The following is a 6587-nucleotide window of genomic DNA, read 5'->3' as shown; positions in this document are numbered from 1 at the left end:
CTTGTTCTCGTGGCGCAGAGAGGTTACCTTGTTCTCGTGGCGCTGCGCAGGGAGGTTACCTTGTTCTCGTGGCGCAGGGAGGTTACCTTGTTCTCGTGGCGCTGCGCAGGGAGGTTACCTTGTTCTCGTGGCGCAGGGAGGTTACCTTGTTCTCGTGGCGCAGGGAGGTTACCTTGCTCTCGTGGCGCTGCGCAGGGAGGTTACCTTGTTCTCGTGGCGCTGCGCAGGGAGGTTACCTTGTTCTCGTGGCGCTGCGCAGGGAGGTTACCTTGTTCTCGTGGCGCTGCGCAGGGAGGTTACCTTGTTCTCGTGGCGCTGCGCAGGGAGGTTACCTTGTTCTCGTGGCGCTGCGCAGGGAGGTTACCTTGTTCTCGTGGCGCTGCGCAGGGAGGTTACCTTGTTCTCGTGGCGCTGCGCAGGGAGGTTACCTTGTTCTCGTGGCGCTGCGCAGGGAGGTTACCTTGTTCTCGTGGCGCTGCGCAGGGAGGTTACCTTGTTCTCGTGGCGCAGGGAGGTTACCTTGTTCTCGTGGCGCTGCGCAGGGAGGTTACCTTGTTCTCGTGGCGCTGCGCAGGGAGGTTACCTTGTTCTCGTGGCGCAGGGAGGTTACCTTGTTCTCGTGGCGCTGCGCAGGGAGGTTACCTTGTTCTCGTGGCGCAGGGAGGTTACCTTGTTCTCGTGGCGCAGGGAGGTTACCTTGTTCTCGTGGCGCTGCGCAGGGAGGTTACCTTGTTCTCGTGGCGCTGCGCAGGGAGGTTACCTTGTTCTCGTGGCGCTGCGCAGGGAGGTTACCTTGTTCTCGTGGCGCTGCGCAGGGAGGTTACCTTGTTCTCGTGGCGCTGCGCAGGGAGGTTACCTTGTTCTCGTGGCGCTGCGCAGGGAGGTTACCTTGTTCTCGTGGCGCTGCGCAGGGAGGTTACCTTGTTCTCGTGGCGCTGCGCAGGGAGGTTACCTTGTTCTCGTGGCGCTGCGCAGGGAGGTTACCTTGTTCTCGTGGCGCAGGGAGGTTACCTTGTTCTCGTGGCGCTGCGCAGGGAGGTTACCTTGTTCTCGTGGCGCTGCGCAGGGAGGTTACCTTGTTCTCGTGGCGCTGCGCGGGGAGGTTACCTTGTTCTCGTGGCGCTGCGCAGGGAGGTTACCTTGTTCTCGTGGCGCTGCGCAGGGAGGTTCCTTGCTCTCGTGGCGCTGCGCAGGGAGGTTCCTTGCTCTCGTGGCGCTGCGCAGGGAGGTTACCTTGTTCCCGTGGCGCTGCGCAGGGAGGTTACCTTGTTCTCGTGGCGCTGCGCAGGGAGGTTACCTTGTTCTCGTGGCGCAGGGAGGTTACCTTGTTCCCGTGGCGCTGCGCAGGGAGGTTACCTTGTTCTCGTGGCGCAGGGAGGTTACCTTGTTCTCGTGGCGCTGCGCAGGGACGTTACCTTGTTCTCGTGGCGCTGCGCAGGGACGTTACCTTGTTCTCGTGGCGCTGCGCAGGGAGGTTACCTTGTTCTCGTGGCGCTGCGCAGGGAGGTTACCTTGTTCTCGTGGCGCAGGGAGGTTACCTTGTTCTCGTGGCGCTGCGCAGGGAGGTTACCTTGTTCTCGTGGCGCTGCGCAGGGAGGTTACCTTGTTCTCGTGGCGCTGCGCAGGGAGGTTACCTTGTTCTCGTGGCGCAGGGAGGTTACCTTGTTCTCGTGGCGCTGGCAGGGAGGTTACCTTGTTCTCGTGGCGCTGCGCAGGGAGGTTACCTTGTTCTCGTGGCGCTGCGCAGGGAGGTTACCTTGTTCTCGTGGCGCTGCGCGGGGAGGTTACCTTGTTCTCGTGGCGCTGCGCAGGGAGGTTACCTTGTTCTCGTGGCGCTGGCAGGGAGGTTACCTTGTTCTCGTGGCGCTGCGCAGGGAGGTTACCTTGTTCTCGTGGCGCTGCGCAGGGAGGTTACCTTGTTCTCGTGGCGCTGCGCAGGGAGGTTACCTTGTTCTCGTGGCGCTGCGCAGGGAGGTTACCTTGTTCTCGTGGCGCTGCGCAGGGAGGTTACCTTGTTCTCGTGGCGCTGCGCAGGGAGGTTACCTTGTTCTCGTGGCGCTGCGCAGGGAGGTTACCTTGTTCTCGTGGCGCTGCGCAGGGAGGTTACCTTGTTCTCGTGGCGCTGCGCAGGGAGGTTACCTTGTTCTCGTGGCGCTGCGCAGGGAGGTTACCTTGTTCCCGTGGCGCTGCGCAGGGAGGTTACCTTGTTCTCGTGGCGCAGGGAGGTTACCTTGTTCTCGTGGCGCTGCGCAGGGAGGTTACCTTGTTCTCGTGGCGCTGCGCAGGGAGGTTACCTTGTTCTCGTGGCGCTGCGCAGGGAGGTTACCTTGTTCTCGTGGCGCAGGGAGGTTACCTTGTTCTCGTGGCGCTGCGCAGGGAGGTTACCTTGTTCTCGTGGCGCAGGGAGGTTACCTTGTTCTCGTGGCGCTGCGCAGGGAGGTTACCTTGTTCTCGTGGCGCTGCGCGGGGAGGTTACCTTGTTCTCGTGGCGCTGCGCAGGGAGGTTACCTTGTTCTCGTGGCGCTGCGCGGGGAGGTTACCTTGTTCTCGTGGCGCTGCGCAGGGAGGTTACCTTGTTCTCGTGGCGCTGCGCAGGGAGGTTACCTTGTTCTCTTGGCGCTGCGCAGGGAGGTTACCTTGTTCTCGTGGCGCTGCGCAGGGAGGTTACCTTGTTCTCGTGGCGCTGCGCAGGGAGGTTACCTTGTTCTCGTGGCGCTGCGCAGGGAGGTTACCTTGTTCTCGTGGCGCTGCGCAGGGGAGGTTACCTTGTTCTCGTGGCGCTGCGCAGGGAGGTTACCTTGTTCTCGTGGCGCTGCGCGGGGAGGTTACCTTGTTCTCGTGGCGCTGCGCAGGGAGGTTACCTTGTTCTCGTGGCGCTGCGCAGGGAGGTTACCTTGTTCTCGTGGCGCTGCGCAGGGAGGTTACCTTGTTCTCGTGGCGCTGCGCGGGGAGGTTACCTTGTTCTCGTGGCGCTGCGCAGGGAGGTTACCTTGTTCTCGTGGCGCTGCGCAGGGAGGTTACCTTGTTCTCGTGGCGCTGCGCAGGGAGGTTACCTTGTTCTCGTGGCGCTGCGCAGGGAGGTTACCTTGTTCTCGTGGCGCTGCGCAGGGAGGTTACCTTGTTCTCGTGGCGCTGCGCAGGGAGGTTACCTTGTTCTCGTGGCGCTGCGCAGAGAGGTTACCTTGTTCTCGTGGCGCTGCGCAGGGAGGTTACCTTGTTCTCGTGGCGCAGGGAGGTTACCTTGTTCTCGTGGCGCTGCGCAGGGAGGTTACCTTGTTCTCGTGGCGCTGCGCAGGGAGGTTACCTTGTTCCCGTGGCGCTGCGCAGGGAGGTTACCTTGTTCTCGTGGCGCTGCGCAGGGAGGTTACCTTGTTCTCGTGGCGCTGCGCAGGGAGGTTACCTTGTTCTCGTGGCGCTGCGCAGGGAGGTTACCTTGTTCTCGTGGCGCAGGGAGGTTACCTTGTTCTCGTGGCGCTGCGCAGGGAGGTTACCTTGTTCTCGTGGCGCTGCGCAGGGAGGTTACCTTGTTCTCGTGGCGCTGCGCAGGGAGGTTACCTTGTTCTCGTGGCGCTGGGAGGTTACCTTGTTCTCGTGGCGCTGCGCAGGGAGGTTACCTTGTTCTCGTGGCGCTGCGCAGGGAGGTTACCTTGTTCTCGTGGCGCAGGGAGGTTACCTTGTTCTCGTGGCGCTGCGCAGGGAGGTTACCTTGTTCTCGTGGCGCTGCGCAGGGAGGTTACCTTGTTCTCGTGGCGCAGGGAGGTTACCTTGTTCTCGTGGCGCTGCGCAGGGAGGTTACCTTGTTCTCGTGGCGCAGGGAGGTTACCTTGTTCTCGTGGCGCAGGGAGGTTACCTTGTTCTCGTGGCGCTGCGCAGGGAGGTTACCTTGTTCTCGTGGCGCTGCGCAGGGAGGTTACCTTGTTCTCGTGGCGCTGCGCAGGGAGGTTACCTTGTTCTCGTGGCGCTGCGCAGGGAGGTTACCTTGTTCTCGTGGCGCTGCGCAGGGAGGTTACCTTGTTCTCGTGGCGCTGCGCAGGGAGGTTACCTTGTTCTCGTGGCGCTGCGCAGGGAGGTTACCTTGTTCTCGTGGCGCTGCGCAGGGAGGTTACCTTGTTCTCGTGGCGCAGGGAGGTTACCTTGTTCTCGTGGCGCTGCGCAGGGAGGTTACCTTGTTCTCGTGGCGCAGGGAGGTTACCTTGTTCTCGTGGCGCTGCGCAGGGAGGTTACCTTGTTCTCGTGGCGCTGCGCAGGGAGGTTACCTTGTTCTCGTGGCGCTGCGCAGGGAGGTTACCTTGTTCTCGTGGCGCTGCGCAGGGAGGTTACCTTGTTCTCGTGGCGCTGCGCAGGGAGGTTACCTTGTTCTCGTGGCGCTGCGCAGGGAGGTTACCTTGTTCTCGTGGCGCTGCGCAGAGAGGTTACCTTGTTCTCGTGGCGCAGGGAGGTTACCTTGTTCTCGTGGCGCTGCGCAGGGAGGTTACCTTGTTCTCGTGGCGCTGCGCGGGGGGGTTACCTTGTTCCCGTGGCGCTGCGCAGGGAGGTTACCTTGTTCTCGTGGCGCTGCGCAGGGAGGTTACCTTGTTCTCGTGGCGCAGGGAGGTTACCTTGTTCCCGTGGCGCTGCGCAGGGAGGTTACCTTGTTCTCGTGGCGCTGCGCAGGGAGGTTACCTTGTTCTCGTGGCGCTGCGCGGGGAGGTTACCTTGTTCTCGTGGCGCTGCGCGGGGAGGTTACCTTGTTCTCGTGGCGCAGGGAGGTTACCTTGTTCCCGTGGCGCTGCGCAGGGAGGTTACCTTGTTCTCGTGGCGCTGCGCGGGGAGGTTACCTTGTTCTCGTGGCGCTGCGCAGGGAGGTTACCTTGTTCTCGTGGCGCTGCGCAGGGAGGTTACCTTGTTCTCGTGGCGCTGCGCAGGGAGGTTACCTTGTTCTCGTGGCGCTGCGCAGGGAGGTTACCTTGTTCTCGTGGCGCTGCGCAGGGAGGTTACCTTGCTCTCGTGGCGCTGCGCAGGGAGGTTACCTTGTTCTCGTGGCGCTGCGCAGGGAGGTTACCTTGCTCTCGTGGCGCTGCGCAGGGAGGTTACCTTGTTCTCGTGGCGCTGCGCAGGGAGGTTACCTTGTTCTCGTGGCGCTGCGCAGGGAGGTTACCTTGTTCTCGTGGCGCAGGGAGGTTACCTTGTTCTCGTGGCGCTGCGCAGGGAAGTTACCTTGTTCTCGTGGCGCAGGGAGGTTACCTTGTTCTCGTGGCGCAGGGAGGTTACCTTGCTCTCGTGGCGCTGCGCAGGGAGGTTACCTTGTTCTCGTGGCGCTGCGCAGGGAGGTTACCTTGTTCTCGTGGCGCTGCGCAGGGAGGTTACCTTGTTCTCGTGGCGCTGCGCAGAGAGGTTACCTTGTTCTCGTGGCGCTGCGCAGGGAGGTTACCTTGTTCTCGTGGCGCTGCGCAGGGAGGTTACCTTGTTCTCGTGGCGCTGCGCAGGGAGGTTACCTTGTTCTCGTGGCGCTGCGCAGGGAGGTTACCTTGCTCTCGTGGCGCTGCGCAGGGAGGTTACCTTGTTCTCGTGGCGCTGCGCAGAGAGGTTACCTTGTTCTCGTGGCGCTGCGCAGGGAGGTTACCTTGTTCTCGTGGCGCTGCGCAGGGAGGTTACCTTGTTCTCGTGGCGCAGGGAGGTTACCTTGTTCTCGTGGCGCTGGGAGGTTACCTTGTTCTCGTGGCGCTGCGCAGGAAGGTTACCTTGTTCTCGTGGCGCAGGGAGGTTACCTTGTTCTCGTGGCGCTGCGCAGGGAGGTTACCTTGTTCTCGTGGCGCAGGGAGGTTACCTTGTTCTCGTGGCGCTGCGCGGTGAGGTTACCTTGTTCTCGTGGCGCTGCGCGGGGAGGTTACCTTGTTCTCGTGGCGCTGCGCGGGGAGGTTACCTTGTTCTCGTGGCGCTGCGCAGGGAGGTTACCTTGTTCTCGTGGCGCTGCGCAGGGAGGTTACCTTGTTCTCGTGGCGCTGCGCAGGGAGGTTACCTTGTTCTCGTGGCGCTGCGCAGGGAGGTTACCTTGTTCTCGTGGCGCTGCGCAGGGAGGTTACCTTGTTCTCGTGGCGCAGGGAGGTTACCTTGTTCTCGTGGCGCAGGGAGGTTACCTTGTTCTCGTGGCGCTGCGCAGGGAGGTTACCTTGTTCTCGTGGCGCTGCGCAGGGAGGTTACCTTGTTCTCGTGGCGCTGCGCAGGGAGGTTACCTTGTTCTCGTGGCGCTGCGCAGGGAGGTTACCTTGTTCTCGTGGCGCTGCGCAGGGAGGTTACCTTGTTCTCGTGGCGCTGCGCAGGGAGGTTACCTTGTTCTCGTGGCGCTGCGCAGGGAGGTTACCTTGTTCTCGTGGCGCAGGGAGGTTACCTTGTTCTCGTGGCGCTGCGCAGGGAGGTTACCTTGTTCTCGTGGCGCTGCGCAGGGAGGTTACCTTGTTCTCGTGGCGCAGAGAGGTTACCTTGTTCTCGTGGCGCTGCGCAGGGAGGTTACCTTGTTCTCGTGGCGCAGGGAGGTTACCTTGTTCTCGTGGCGCTGCGCAGGGAGGTTACCTTGTTCTCGTGGCGCAGGGAGGTTACCTTGTTCTCGT

Source organism: Ascaphus truei, unplaced genomic scaffold (assembly GCF_040206685.1).
Source record: "Ascaphus truei isolate aAscTru1 unplaced genomic scaffold, aAscTru1.hap1 HAP1_SCAFFOLD_2067, whole genome shotgun sequence".
Taxonomy (NCBI): Eukaryota; Metazoa; Chordata; class Amphibia; order Anura; family Ascaphidae; genus Ascaphus; species Ascaphus truei.
Note: the sequence above shows the minus strand (reverse complement) of the source record.